The sequence below is a fragment of the Balaenoptera physalus genome (assembly GCF_965194825.1).
Source record: "Balaenoptera physalus genome assembly, chromosome: 9".
In the NCBI taxonomy this organism is placed as follows: Eukaryota; Metazoa; Chordata; class Mammalia; order Artiodactyla; family Balaenopteridae; genus Balaenoptera; species Balaenoptera physalus.
The window spans coordinates 60693026-60709721 of NC_138888.1; the positions used below are offsets into that span (position 1 = coordinate 60693026).

General features: G+C 35.4%; 1 protein-coding gene across 5 annotated transcripts in view; it reads right to left on the minus strand.

Annotated features, from left to right (window-relative positions):
- The window catches only part of LOC309667153 (uncharacterized protein), a 727466-nt gene that overhangs the window by 521002 nt on the left and 189768 nt on the right, over positions 1 to 16696 (minus strand). The window lies entirely within an intron of this gene.

Here is a 16696-nt window from a genome sequence, read left to right on the forward strand (position 1 = left end):
GTAAACATAGGCTCTGTTCAAGGAATTTTCAGGAGATAAAACTGGCCATGACATACAAGACCATCAGTGCATGCTTAAGAGGATACCTTGAATTTGTTAGGGACAAGGAGTCTTTGAAACCTTTGGGAAGCACAGAGATATGAAGTACAGAAAAAGTACTTTAAAGGAGTGAAGGATGAGAAATTGAAGGTGAAGAGACTTCTCAGGAAGCTAATCTTTGGTGTGGAGGCAAGAAGTCAGAAGCCCCGATTCAGGAGATTAATAATGTGAGACAAACAGTGGAGAGAAATTACAGATATTGTAGAGCTAGATTCTATTGAATGTGGCAAATGACTGAAGAATGAAGAGTAAATAGGGACTCTGAAGACCCTTGGCTTGAAGTAGAAGGAGTTACTGGTTTGTGGGGAGATGGAGAAGGTGTTTTGGATATATTGAGTCTGAGACATTAGCAAAGAAACTGAGTAGATAAAGTGACAAAGCTGGCAAATTTCCCAATTAAAAGGTAAGTTTTCAGTAGCCTTCCACTCAAGTGTATTAGATTGTAGGAAAATTATGGTGTCACACCTGACATGGAGCGATTGAGAAGTAAATTAGTGACTTCTGACTTAGAGAAAATCTGAGCTTTATATGACTATTAATCTAATCCTCAATAATAAAAGTGAGACTGGAGACAGAATTCTCTGGGCTAGATTTGCAAGCATTTATCTGCATAGGAGTGAAACCACAGGAGGCAATAGTATCCAGAGAGAGAAAATATAGAGATGAAAAAAAGAGGAAAAATAAGTAGAATGATAGGGACATATGCACAAGGGAAGAGGGAAAAATGGAATTCAATTTTACGACAGAGTAGGATGCATTCAGTTACTGTTTATACATTTGGTGAATAAAAATAACAATAAGAAACGACGAAATTACTTATGTGGCATTGCTTATTAAAATAATTGCTAAACATATTCCAGTTGATTTTGACAAGGTTATAACACTGTTATCATTTCAAATTATCATCTAATTCTCATTTAATCACACAGCTTAAGCAAAATACAGAGCCCAGAAAAAAAAGGGGGGATAACAGTGAACCAAAAGGCAGTTTAAACACAGTAAGTGACATTTATTCAAAATGGACAAGTTGCAGGCTGCAAGGAAAAAAAAAAAAGTTTTAGCTGAAATCAGCTTATATTGCTGAATACATGACCCTGTGACCTAAACATTGGAACGCTAGTCTAGAATAAATCTAGAACAGCAGAATATAAATATGTGTATGTGTGACATTTAAAAAAATATTCCCCTTTGAATATAATGACTAGGTATGTTCTCTTGTTCATTGGCTTTATCCTCATTCTTACCCAGGAAGTGAATTAAAAATTTATGGGAAGGATGAAATGAAAGAAGAGAGAAAAAGGTACATAATAAAATGCTTTGTACAACTATAAACACCAGGTAATTTGGTCTTTCTACTATGGTTAAAGCTGAAAACTAATTCATCTTAGCTCTCCTGGGCTTCCTCTCTGCTTCTTACCTTTTTCTCACTTCAGTTACCTCAGGTGCCCTTTCCCTTTAACATGCCCATCCTTCTCTCAACACCAATTCACAGGTAATGGTCCACCTCTGTTGTTCACATCTTTATGTAAATTCAAGTCAACATGTAACTAACTTCTAATCTTCATTCACTCTTTTGCACAGATTAAATGAGATGTTATTAGTTATTATCATGCACATTGGCATCTTCTGATTTACCACGACTTTCATATACCTCGCTAGATTTGTAAACTGTGAATTGAAAAAGAAATGATTCTCTCTGAGACCATTCTTATTATTGCTTAGGTTTTGTGTATGCCTAATTGTTGATTAAAAGTCTTTACCCACTTCACTGAAGAATCTGAGAGATTATGGAACAGATGGAGATGTTTGAGCAATGGGGGGGACAACAGGAAACCCTGAACTCCCTCACACCACATACGAAGCTGGCTATTCTAGCTACCGTGTCTGAACGAATACAGTACTTGGTATAGAGGACCTGAAGTGTGGAGAGCTAGAGCATTTTAGTGGTTGCCATGGAAGACCCTGCCTATTGGGGTAATGAAAAAGGTGACTCCAGCAATAAAAGAGTAAGCACCGCATCCCTGGTTGTCCTAACTTCCTCCTTTTTTAAAAACTTTTTCCTCCATAGAGAAGAAATCTTAGTTCTTTGGTTGCTCATATTTATGCTCTTTCTCCCTTCTTTCAACCTTGCAATATCTTTACTTAGCGGATCAGTCATATTAAATTGTAAATGATCGTTAATTGTAACGATTTGCTTAGTTTTGTGCCCACAAAAGTCACCTCTACCAAGAACTGTAATTTCCTGATGCTCGACCTAGTCTAGGGGCACTGAAACTAGCCCTAGTTGAACAGATTTAGGAACTTTCTCTCTTTAGATCTGACAGACACCCCATCAAACCGTCACCCTGTCAATTCTGTTCTGACCTTGTATTTTTCTGTGCCCAAACCTCCCCGTTAGGCTCCTCCTGTTTCAGGATCAGGCCCTGCTGGTTCTAGCCCACACACTGGTAACGCTTTGACGCTAGGACGTTGAGTCTGCAATTTGTAACCTTGCAGCCATGAAAACTCACTTCCAAGCCGTGGCCTGGTCACCTGCTGCCCAAATCCCTGATGCCTGCTGCTCTCGTCCCCACTCGTTGGCCATTTGTCCTCACTCATAGTTACAAACAAGAGAGTCAGATGCCAAGAGGTTATATAACCCATTTCAAGGTAATACAGGTAACAAGTGGCAAAACCACAATACAAATCCAGATCGGGTTAATTTTAAAGTTCATAATCTTTCACCATACCTCCATCTCACCCAAAACATACACACACACAAACAATATTTTCCAAAAAGGCTGCTTTTCATAACCAACTAGAAATGTCAGCATCACAATCGTCAAATAAAGATAAAACAAACATTAAGTTGAATTCAATAAAAGTAATAATGTTGCTGAATAGATAAATTTCGGGTCCCGGCTAAGCATTTAATTCCTCATTTCTCCTTTATACAACTCTTTTGGAAGATGCAAGTGCTATTTTAGAGATATTCAGAAAGCTTCTTTTCACATTTCAAGAGAAATATGCACGTTCATGAACAGAGCTAGTATCTGCCATTATACAATCCTTGATTTTCAGCCCTTATAATTTTCTTACATGTGATTCAGTATAGTTTTAAAATATATATTCACATTTATATTTTTCCCAGTAGAAGTTTTTATATGTGGCCACCTATCTGTCTCAGTTTTACCACAGAAATTCAGATCTTTAATTTTCTCCTGTTTTTCTTGTCCACAAGAGAAAAAATAAAAGACAAACTTGACCCAAAATAATTACCAACACATTAAAAATTCTACACACTCTTAGGTGTAACGAGATTGCGCCTTAATTAAAACACTGCCCTGAATGCTTGGCGGGTTAGAGCCCCACCTGAATGAAGTAGTGGTTAAAAGAGTGTTTTCTCTGTCAAAGAATTATATTCAGAACAATGCCTTTTAGACTTTTAACAATTGTGTCAAAGGGAACAGAACATTTTGTCTTTTAAAAGTGATAATTAGTTTGTTATTTCATTTAAAAATAGATATATCTAATACAAGTGTCTAATGATGTGTTGTAAATAAAACTAAAACTAAAGAGGAAAAGCCGGAATAGCAAAAAATTACTAAATTAAAAATATTTTAAGCCAAATTGAGCCCAAAGTCTCTTTCATTATTTGATGGTCTAATATCCCTATCATAATATATTTCATCACACAAGTTCAAAATTTTACCTTTCTTTTAATGAATGGTCAAAATTCTCACTTTTATATTTAAATGTCTTATAATGCTAACCCTTTTCATTCGTATTACCTAACCATTCATAGTTGTTTAGAAATATTATAAGAAAGGTTCCCCAGAACAACAACCACCACCAGCTTTCTAAGAAGCTAGAATGCTGCATCACTTCCATTGAAACTGCAAATGCAACCCCCAGGAATATGTGCATTCTCTCTGCCTTTGTCAGGTACTCTAGGCCACCAAAGTTCTTACATATGAGACTGGTATGAATATCGCTTGGTATTACACACAAATCACTAAAGATCTATTCCATGCAGCCTTTTTGCTTTCCCCCCTTCTTTTCTTCCTTTTTTTTTTTAAAGAGGGGAAAAACTGTTTTATATCGACAACCATCTGTGAGCCTGTCTTTCAGGCCATCAAACTCTCCCATCCATTACGGAGCCTTCCTCACCTCCTCTGCATGACAGCACAATAAAGATGACATACTAATTCAATGACTTGTAATTTCAGCTAAACAAAGACAAGTGCTGCAGCTTCTTCTTTTGTGTTAACAGTGCCATATCGGTGAAGCCAGCTATGCAAACATAGCACTGGGAGGGTTTTATGACAGCAGTTGAATAGGGAGACTAGCTTGGTGTTGCTTTTTATGGTTTTTGGCTCCATAATTTTTGGCTCTGTGCTGCTGGCCATGGCTATTGTGTCTGGATTCTGTGTCAGCAGCAGCTAATTGTTCCAATAATGTTTATCATAGGGATCCACCAGGGAGCTGTATATGTGGAGATAAGCTACAGGGCAATGATACACACTATCTTACTGATCTCTATACACAGTGCTTTTGCCTCATGCCAAAAAGGTTTTTAGGTTCCCAGTCTTAAAAAAAAAAAAAAATAACAGCTTAATCATCGTGCCAACAATAGTGTCTAAGGGGATGTAATCAGGTTCCTCTGATAATCTTAGCAACACATGAAAGTCATGTGCAAAAGCAGTAATTGAAGCAGTTGGTTCATTCTACCACCTGCTGTTGAAGTCACAGGTTAATCTAAATGAGGTCCCCTTCCGATGAAGCAGTATGCAAGGCACTTTTTATATCATAAATGTGCATTACAGAAACCTTACAAAATAATAAAGTAACAGTTCATTAAATGAACTGTATGAAGTATCCCAGGCTTGTCTAGCTTCTCCTGCTGCTGTCAGATGGCATATCCAAGTGTAAATTCTGTCCTCGTGTCTATACCCCAATGCACGCTTCAGTTTGCAATGGTTCCAGACAATGGGAGTTCCTGAGACAGATGCCCAAATGTAACTAAACGTCAGGCAATCATGGGAATCAGCTGCAGGAAAGTGAAACATTTTTCTTTGTCTGCTTTTGATGCTATTTCCCCCAAGATTACTAAATAGAATGTTGACAATGTTAAAATAGCCCTAGAATCAACAATTAAGCAGCTTGCCATTCTCTACATTAGCCCATGTATAAGGGATGAATTTTTCTAATTAAACTTTTAACACCTGATTTCCATTTAAAATTTTCCTCAACTGGTTTTCATGAGGTCCTCACCTGACAAAGAATAATAAGATTTGTAGTATGCTGCTCTGCTAACAGGCAGTTTCTTTAACTGAAGGGATTTTAAAAATTATGAGAACTGTAGAATTAAGACTAATGAAAAATTTTAAATATAGAAGAAACGACACTTTCAGATTAAAATTTGTGCTTGACTTTAAGTTATTTCATTGAATAATAATAACCACCATCTACTGAGAGCCAACTCAGCATCAGATGCTAACTAGTAACCTTTTCTTAAGTCTCACAACCATTCACTGAAATTGGTATTAAGTCTGGAAAAGTTGAGGAAACTAAGTCTTAGGAATAATGCATGATAATCCAAGTTTCTGGGTGAATAAGTGGTAGTGCTAAAACTAGAAACCAAGGTCAGCCTGAGTCCAATGCATGCACTTCTCCCACCAAGTTAAACTGGTATATTTAGTATAAAAGAAGGGAAAGAAATACAGTGTTTATGTTGAAAAAGAAGTCCTTGGTTTGAATTAGGCACCTACAAGAGGGCCACAAAAGAAAATAAATTTGTGACTATAAATTAGCATATTCCTGAATTTAGTCATGTTTGTGGGGTTGGGGGGTAGGGGTACAGTAGATATTGTTACAGGACCAGGAAAAATTTTTGATAAAAATAATAGATTATATTAATTTAACCTAATTCAGCAGCCCAAGGCAATAATAAGCAGTCAACAGACTATAATATTGAAGGTTCTTAATAGATGCTTGCCAACTTTTAATTGGTGAATGAATTAATCAAACAATATGAATAATCGCAATGACAGAAGCAACTGCATTTAGGAGTGCTTACTATGTGCTCTCATGCTCTCACCATCTCAGCAGTTCACACATATTTTGTCTTGCACCCTTACAACAATTTGCTAAATTTGGAAGTATTATGCCCATTTTATAGGTGAGGAGATTGAGGTTCTGAAATATTAGATCACCTGTTCATGACTACATTAGCAGGAAAGTGGGAGAGTCAATATTTGAGCCAAAGATAGACTCCTCAAAGTTTCTGCCTGAGCAAATTAACAAGTGAACTTAAAAATAATAAGAACATTAAAATTCTCTTCAGTTGTCAGATTCTTACGTTGCCTCCAAGGAAAGCAGCCCTCTGCCCATGGACTTAATCAGAAGAATTGTATTCATGTCATAGGAATGATTTAGTTTAGGCATTTGGTAAACTTTCTTAATGGCAAGGATTGTTAAGATCTGGGCTGTGGTACCAGAGAAGGCTGGAGAATATGTGAATATTCTAGAGATCTTATTTTACTTATATCTGTCTCAATTATTTTACTTGATGGCTAAAACAGTAGAATAAGTAACCTTTAAAGACATATCTAGGACAAAGTTACCGTATTAATTGGATGCAAATTCTTCTAGAAATTCTGTGATAGATAATATATCAGTTAAAGTCTATGAACCTAAAAAGTATTGTCCCTAGGAATGTCCATAGCTTACAATATCATGTTGAAGTATGTTTCATGCAAATGCCTAACATAAAAGGTGCATTCATGAGCCTTGAGTATTAATTTCCTTTTAATTCAGGCCTGAAGAGGATTCAGGATGGTATTATTCTGTTTGGAGAGATCAAAAACAATAAAAAATAAAAGGAAAAGTGAGGCACTTTTCCCTAAACAGCTTCTCTCAGAGAGGTTTTTGTTTCTGCTTTCCTTTTCATTGATATAATGTTTTCAAGATAAAATTTATTTCAATTTACCTGGAATTATTTTCAAGTAATCAGATTATTATTTAAAGTATACCCACCTATTACTACAGTTGCTGGGATTGATTAAATTACAAAATTCACAGCAAAGATGGATTATCTATAATTCCTACAGGTCCTATAATAACACCCTATAGTTTTCCATTACACTTTGGTCTGCTCATCTGTACTTTGTTACTGGAAAAATATGTTTGACAAAATTTATAAAATAATATTTTGCCATTTTGAACTCCTCATTTTCTGTTTAGCATTAAACACTTCAGGCTTTTAAAGTACTACTAAAGTCAGGGCTTCTGGTTTCTCATCCAAAAGTAAGGAGCTTAGAAGTCATCATTCCATCCTAACAAGTAAAAAGCTAAACAAACTGAGAAATCAACAACTTTCTTTGATCCATCAGAGAAGTGAGATCATAGGGCAAATTTATGGATAGGAAGGCTAAATATTGTCAAGATCTCAGTTCTTCTGCACTTAATCTATAGATCCAACATAATTCAAATCAAATTCCCATGAGTATTTTGTGAGTATCTACAAACTGATTCTAATGACAGTGTGGTAATGGTGAAAGAATAGACAGATTGATCAAGGGAACAGAATAGAGAGGCCAGAAACAGACTCACCTAAATATAGGCAACTGATCCCTGACAAAGGAGCAAAGGAAATATAATAGAGCAAGGATATTTTTTCCAACAAACAGCACTAGGACAATTTGACATATAAATGAAAAAATGAATCTAGACACAAAATTAACTCAAAATTGATCATAGACCTAAATGTAAAATGCAAAACTATAGAACTCCTAGAAGATAACATAGGAGAAAATCTAAATGACCTTGGGTATAGCGATGACTTTTTAGATAAAACACCAAAGGTATGATCAATGAAGGAAATAATAAACTTAACTTCATTAAAATTTAAAAGTTCTGCTCTGTATACGACACTGTCAAGAGAATAAAAACACAAGCCACAGATTGGGAGAAAATATTTGCAAAAGACACATCTGCTAAAGGTCTGTCAGTCAAAAAATAAAAAGAACTCTTAAAACTCAACAATAAGTAAAGGAAAAACGTGATTAAAAAGTGGGCAAAAGACCTGAACAGACACCTCCACAAAGAAGATACACAGATGATAAGTAAGCACGTGAAATTACGTTCAACATCTTATGTTACTGGGGAATTGAAAATTAAAACAACAATAAGATACCACAGTGCACCTATTAGGATGGTCAGAATTCAAAACACTGACCACATCAAATGCTGTGGATGCTGTGGAGCATCAGGAACTCTCATTCACTGCTGGTGGGACGCGCAGTGATTCAACTCCTTTGGGAGACAGTTTGGCAGTTTCTTACAAAACAACATATTCTATCATTTGACCCAGCAACTGCACTTCTTGGTATTTTCTCAAGGAGTTGGAACTTCTGTCAACAGAAAACCCTGCACAATGATGTTTACAGTAGTTTTATTCGTAGTTGCAAAAACCTGAAAGTAAACCAAGATGTCCTTCAGTAGGTGAATGGATAAATAAACTGTGGTACATTCAGACACCGGAATTTTATTCAGTGCTAAAAAGAAATGAATTATCAAGCCATGGATGGCCATGGAAAAATTTTATTTATTTATTTATTTATTTATAATTTTAATGATATATTTTATTTAACCTAAATACTATCATTTTCAAATGTAATCGATATGAACGATTATTTTTCTTTTTTGGCTGTAGAGTCTTTTTAAAAAGTTTTATTGGAGTATAGTTGCTTTACAATGTTGTGTTAGTTTCTCCTGTACAGCAAAGTGAATCAGGCATGGAAGCAGATAATATACTCAGGTTGCAAGAAACCAACCTGTACGATTCCAACTGTATGACATTGTGGAAAAGACAAAAATATGAAGACAGTAAAAAGATCAGTGGTTTCTAGGGTTTGTGTAGGAGGGAGAAGTGAATACGCAGAGCAGAGGATTTTTAGGGCAGTGACACTGTTCGCTATGATACAACAATGGTAGATACATGGAATTTGCATTTGTAAAGACCCAGGGAAGGTACAACATCAAGAGTGTACACTAATGTAAACTATGGGCTTTGGGTGATAATAATGTGTCAGTGTCGGTTCATCGATTATAATAAATGCACCACTTTTGTGGGCGATATTGATTGTGAGGGAGGTTGTGTGTGTGTGTGTACAGGGAGTATATGGAACTCTATACTTTCCACTCAATTTTGCAGTGAACCTAAAACTGCTCTAAAAAGTAGAATTTATTAATTATGAAAAAAGTAAAAGTCAAGAGGTTTGGAAAAACATTAATAGGAAAAACCTATCCCTCACTTAGTTGTCAAGCAGCCTAGTTAAAATGTAAATCTTACTGTATCATTACCTGCTGAAAACTCTTCAAGGACTCCCCATTGCTCACCTGAACAAGTGTGGTATGTGTATCATTGGTGGTACCTGAGATGATTTTAAGCAATACATGGGAAACTGTTCTCTAAAATTTTAACTGTAATGCATTTACTGTAGAGTGTATGAAAAAAAATACAACTAGCATAACAAAAAAGTAGAAGTTGAATAACCATTTGTTGATTCTGATAATTGGATTATTTATCTCTCTGCAATGGTATCCTGCATGTTGCTGTACAGCCCTTTAACGATTCAGTTCCTTATAAAGCATTATTTTTCTTCCATTATTATCTGTTATAAAATTAGGGGTATTTTCTGCTACTGGTGGAGAATTTTAACCATTTGAATGTTAAGGCAGTTAACATTTTTAAATGATCTAGCTCATAGACTAAGTTCCTAACAACAACATAAAATGTTTTATAGGCTTCAAAATATTTTACAAATGATTTAAAATAATCATAAAATAAGCATAGCTGCAAGTAAAATATATTAGAGTAATAGAAAATAGAGCTATCTTATATCTGGTGAAATCAAATTAAAATTTTTCACTAGCCTTTACAACTCAGTACTTTAAAAAAATCGTATACAAGGTAATTATTTATATTTACCTTTTGACATTTTTTTAGTGTTATCATCTCTCAGATTTATTGGCCTTTTTCTATTTGGTTTAACTGTAATACTCTACATTGCTATGCAGTCATAGCTTGATTTTTCCCTTGGCATGGAAAGATGGCAGTTGCTAAAACAAAGGACTAACACTTCCAATCTTTGAAATTAAATGAAATCACTCCCTTCCCAGTGTCTTGAAAGATCGTGAAATGAAAAGGCTATTTGTCTTCTTTCCCTACGTGATGGTACCCGTTACACAAGAGGAGACTCCACCTATCCAGGACTATACAATTATTGCTAACAGAGCCTAGCAAAGTACTGTGTGGCCTTGGAAGATGAGTGGTTATGGAATATTATGGAATGTTTCATGAACCATGGTAAGGGTGCCAGGGACTTCGAGCAGAGATCAAGCTGCAGCTGGAGCAATGGCACAATCTAGAATCTTTTGAGGCCAAGGAGTCAAGTCTCACAAAATCAGTAACCTGTTAATGCCTCCAGTTCATAAATAGACTATGTAATTTCCACTTAATAAGTAATGCCTATATCTTACATTTAATACAACTTGTATCTTGGAGCCTGTGTCTCTGTTCTTTCAAGTATGCCCTAGGCTGCACCAGCAGAAACTAAATCAGAGTTCTCTCCTTATCCTCAGCACATAGCCATGTGTCTACTACATAAAAAACAAAAAAACATACAGAAACACCAATTTATTTCAAATTAAAATCTCTTTGTCAATTTTATATACATCTTGTTTCTGTCTTATTAAGATGCAACAATTGGTAAGATTGCTTTATATATACTCATACCTACGATGTCGTGTACTACACATGAACATATTATTTATGCAATATAGAAATCTTTTGAAATTAAAATTGCGACCCAGAATATTTCATTGATGTCTTAAAATTTAAGCTTATAAAAGCCATGCAGAATATGGTAGTTCTTGATTTTCCATTACATTAAATGTTATGTAGTAACCTTTTTTCTTTGTCATAGCCCAAAATCTTTTGAAAACTCTGTATTTTCATAACTCTCCAATTACACCTTTCTTTATTCATGGGCAGAATCTCAAAATGTTATTTCCTGGTGTGATAGATTTAAGAATTCGTCCCAGCTCTTCATCCCTCCCTTTACCCGCTCCCTTTGCCATGTGACCTGCAGTCCCTCCCACTAGAGGTGGAATGTACTTCATCTTGACTTTGGACTTGGCCGTGTGCCTTGTATTAGGCAAAGAAACAGCAGAATGAGAATTTGCTGATTCAGGCTGTAGGCTGTAAGAGACATTGTGTGTTTCTGCTTGCTTTCCTGCATTCTGCCATCACCATGAGAAGTGTTTTCCCTTCAGCTTGGGTCCCAAAATGAATACAATTTGGATCCAGAATGAATTCAACCCACATCAAAGAGCCTACTCCAGCCAGATTTATACCATGAAGCAGAGCCACCCAACCAAGCCCCAACTACAGCAGCTAACCTCAGCCACCGTGTAGATGTGTGAGCAAAAACGAATGAGTATTGTTTTAGGTCACTGAGTTTTGAGGTAGTATTTTATGCTGCAGCACTACGGTAGATAGAGCCTTTGATAAATTCATTCATTCAGCAACCTTGTCACAAGCTTACTAGCTTCTATCTAGTAAGAATTATAGGGCTAGAGTGAAGATTGAAGAAGCCTGCACAGTTCTGGAGGCATGGTGTTTCTGCAGCGGCTAAAACTGCTGGTCCTATAAGAGCTGAGATGCAGGCAGCAGCAATAATTGAATTTCCATGAAACAATCTCTTGGTACTGTTTGGTATTACTAACTTGGTAGTATTTAAGCCTGCAACATAGGCCTTCCCAGTAATTCTGTTAGCTAACTGATACCCTGAAATATGTATTTTCCATTAAATAACTAGAGTAGATTATGTTACCTGCAACCAAACCTTGAATTGAGACAGTGATGGTCTTACCTTTACTTTTTTTTTTAAATGGGTTAACAAGTTTAATGATAGTAGTAAAATAAACTGAGTTAGAACCTACAAACATTAAAGAATAGTAAGAGAACACTATTAAGAATTATGTGCCAACAAAACTGACAAAGCAAAAAGTTTACAAAATTGACAAATTAAAACCAAAAGTTAAATTTTGATTTGTAGATTTTTTTTCTCTTTAATTTCTATTCTTTTTAGGTAGTGAAATATTAGTCAGGTAACCAGAATTCAAGGCCCATGTCTACTTCTTATCAAAATTAATCAGTCTCGAGTAGGTCATACAATATCCCCATGCCCCACTTTCCTCCTTGGTAAAATATGGAAAATACCTAACACCTGCTTCTAAGAAGGATTATTATGAATAAAAATTAATATGATTAAAAGTCACTTTACTTTTAAACGAGGTCAGGATAAGTATATGCATATATATATTTACAAATGTACATATTCAAATATGTGTGTGTATGATTTAGTGTTACTATCAGCTCAAATGCACTGAAAAAAAATGACCCATGGGTTTATACCTATTTCAAAACTGCTTCCAATTAGGAGAACTTCCCATCACAGTTTATGATTTCATCTACTTGTGCTCTATTCTTGCTTTCTGTTTTTTGCCCATGGAAAGAGTATTATCACTAAACATGGTATAAAATATAACTCATTCACTAGGAAACAGTTGTTCATGATATTTAATGTCAATCTTTTTCTCAGTTTACCACAAAAGGGCATTAAAAGTGATTGAGCTTTTAAGTGTGGGGTTATAATCACATTTATTAAACAATCTATGTGTTCACTTACTAATAGAAAAAAAATGCACGATTGATTTAGAAGAAATGAGAAAAAGTCATGTACAAGCCCTGTGTGAATGATTTTAGGTTATGAAAAGAAAAACCTTGGAGATGTTTTTGATTTTGATTTCCTTGTTAATATTCACTTTTATCCAATAATAAATGTCCACAAATGGCTGAAATTAATAATTAAACAAAATGTGATATTTTTCGAATACACACAGGAAAACGTTTTGAAGACCTTAAAACATAAACTGCTCACGTGTAACCAAAAGAGAATAATATTTTTAACCTTTTATCTCATTTATATAACTTTCTAGAGGAAAGGAAGCATATTAATGGTAATAATTTTCAGCTTAGTTACACTGGAACCCATTTGAAAAGCTCTGTAGGAAAGTAATGACTAGAAACAAAAATATACTGCTTTCATACTAGGAGAACTGCAGCCAAGTGTGAGCATGATGTCATCCCCCTGCTAATTGTTAGCCCATCGTTAAGTACCTAGTGATTACTCATTCAACCAAAATCAAGTGAGCCTTATTCCATGCGCAGTACATAAATGCCAGGGAGAAAGGTGGAATAAGTAGATGAGTTTCATGCTCCAAGGTATCTTGGAAAGAAACAGGACACATGTAAACAAGTAAATAATGTAAATTTAGATAATGAAAAACATTTTGAAGAAAATAAAGTCAGCAATCACTACAGAGAGTAACTGGGCAATAGTAGGTAGTATAGACAGGGAAAGTCTAAAGAGGGTGAGATTTGAGATAAGACAAATAACTATGGAAGTTATGTAGCATAATCAATTATTTTCTACTGTAGACACAGCTCTCTAGAGGGAAAAATTAAGAATTATTTAAAGCCAATTTCACTCAAAAGAAGTATGTCCAAGATTTAGACAGGGGTATAAGGAAGGAGGGCCAGAAATAAATAAGGACATTTAAAAAGTAGGTACAAATGTCTAAAATTCTGACATATGGACAAATACACTTGGGCTCTGGAATCAGTCAGACCAGAATTTAAATCTCTCTCTGAGGCCATCAACTGAGTGGCTTTGGGCAAGTCACTTCATCTCTCTGACAGTACCTACTTCATAGACTTGGATTCCATAAGAGACATTCTTAGCCTTCTTACAAGGTGAAAACCACTTTAACATACAAAATAACAGCAGTTTGCAAATGCCTGCACCACTGAAAAAGAATTAGAGGGTACAAAGTAGAAAATGCTAAGGTTAATTACATTTTCAACAAAAGGCAAGCGATGAGTGGGACTGAGATTTTATATAGGAGTCAATAGAAAGTTCTAATAAGTAGAGGCAGTAGAGTGCTCTTTCCCTATAGACTTCCTTCTATCATAGCACTGGATACAGCTGCCATAACACCACACTCTTCTAACGAATGGCCCTTGTTCTACTGGAATAACCATTAAGAACACTAGCAGATTCCCATGAATACAGGCATTTCCCAGAGAGTTTCACCCATATGGTGATAACAATTTTTTATCTTAGTTTTAACTAAAATATAACTTATTATTTGAAAGAGTGACCTCAAAGCATCTTTGCAGTCAGACTATATGTGTTTAGATTAAGAAAAAAGCAGCTAGCCTTAATTTTGCAATACCATGTAACAATAAATTCTAGCTATTTTATATTCTGACTCATGTATCTTTAACATAGCCTATAGCTAAGCTTTGGTTGTAAGATAGCCGTGGCTAATGAAAATATATGACTCGGCAAAAGTTTTAGAAACTACATTCATCTGCAGTTCTGGGATATAGGGAGAAAAACATTGTTTTTTACTTTTAAAATTAAGAAAATCTAATTTGCAAGTTACTTAGGAAGAAAATAGATGCTATTTTAAAAGTTTTGTTAAAGGATAATTTCTAATACTGTTAGAAATACCTTCCAAATATGCTGGTTAGTATCTGCCCAAATTACTAAATTGGTATCTTTGCATTAGGCTGAAGTTAAAGTTTTCAAAATACAATCTCAACAGTAAGGAGTAAAGCAGGGCTCCAGGGAACAGAAGGATGAGTAAGTACTTTCAAGGAGTTGACAATCTAGGTGAGAAAGCAGAAAGATGATGCAGAAATAAATGGCAAGGCTGTCTGTGATCCCAGAAAGACGGTTAGGAAAGCTACTGCCCTGCCCTTTTCTTTATTTGCTTCACTCTCTCTGAGGGAGGTGTGACCATGAAATCACTTGAGATTCAACTCAAAACCCTTAGAGTGAACTCTAGCCAATGGCTAGAACCCAAGCTGATAACCCGCGTCTTTGGACCACTATGCCTTTCCTAAAGTCATATCAAGGTCTCCACGGCCTCTAACTCTCTAGGGAACTTTCAACAGGTGAGTCTTTAAAACGGCTGTGCACTCTCCAGCACTTTAAAACCAGAGAAGTGGCTGCAGGACTACTCCTCATTTTCTGGGTACACACACTCTCTAAACCCTGGCCTTCTCCACATACTTACAACACTTACCACAAAGGCCATGGTAAATACCTCTTACTCAATTTCCCATTCAACTGTGTCCCTACTTTATTTTGAAGTAAGTGACTAGGTGGCTAGTGCCATGACTGCAGCTTTAAAAAAATAATAATTTCTTACTGATACTTTTAAGAAAAATTTAAATTAATTTTATTGAGGTATAATTTCCATAAAAGTATCTATTCGGTACCAAAGGTATATGATTTGATGAGTTTTGACAAATTATATTCCTGGTTAATTATCATCACATCAAAATATAGAATATTTCCATCTTTGATGACTTGTTCTTTTCTTAGGATAAATCACTAGGAGCTAGAATGTGGAGTGAGAGGTATGTACATTTTTAAGGCTTTCACTAAATATTGCCAAATTGCCTTCCAGAAACTTATTACAATTAGCCATGCTCTGATATAGACAAGAATGCTAATTTAGATGAGATCATTGCCCTATTGACAGTCATGTTGTCCCTTCCAATAAGATCTAATTTTGATTAGAATGAATAAAAAGAGGTTTAAAAATTCTTTGCTTTGATAATTAATATCACTGAATTATTATAAAAGTGGAACTCTTAGAAGCAAATTAAAAGCATGTTAGGAATGGAAACTGTTGATATGTTTTTTAGAAGATGATAATTTAATATAAAAGTTTTAAATTATCTATTTTTTCAAAAATAGAAAAACTGTAATTGAGATAACATTTACATATGATAATTTTTTCCTGCAGCAACGCTATTCCAAAGGTAATCCATGGGCCTTAGTGTCAGTGTCACCTGGGAACTTGTTAGGGAGGCAGATTCTCAGGCCCCATCACAGACCTCCTGACTCGAAAGCGCTGGGCTTCAGGCCCCTCAGTGTTTTAACAAGCCCTCTATTTGATTCTGATGCATCCACAAGTGTGAAAAAGATGGTTCTTTGAGAATATTTTAAAAAGGAAAAAAAAAATAAAACCCTTTTCAACACTCAGGAGTAAATCCGGCATTCATTAATCACCAAATATCTTTTTCAGCATTTACTTTAACCTTTTAGATCTAGGTCTCTTGTCTGTCTAAAACGGTTGCGATTTTCTTAAGATTCCTTCTAGATTTAAAAATTCATGATTGCTGTGTGCAAAATTCTGAATTAAGGGCTATAAAAGATATAAAGAAGTCATGAGTCATGATCTTTGTCTTCAATGAACTTACCATTTGGTTGAATAGGCCTAACATAACTAAACATACAGGCTCTATTGGTAACTGTGAATAGGCCAGACAATAGGCCATACAGGTGCCAGAGGAGATGGAGATCACTGAGGGTCTTGGGGGACACCTTGGGCTTCTGTAAGAACATGTAACATGAGGTGTGCATCAAAAGTTGTGTAGGTTTTGCTTTAGTGGAAGAGGATGAAGGAG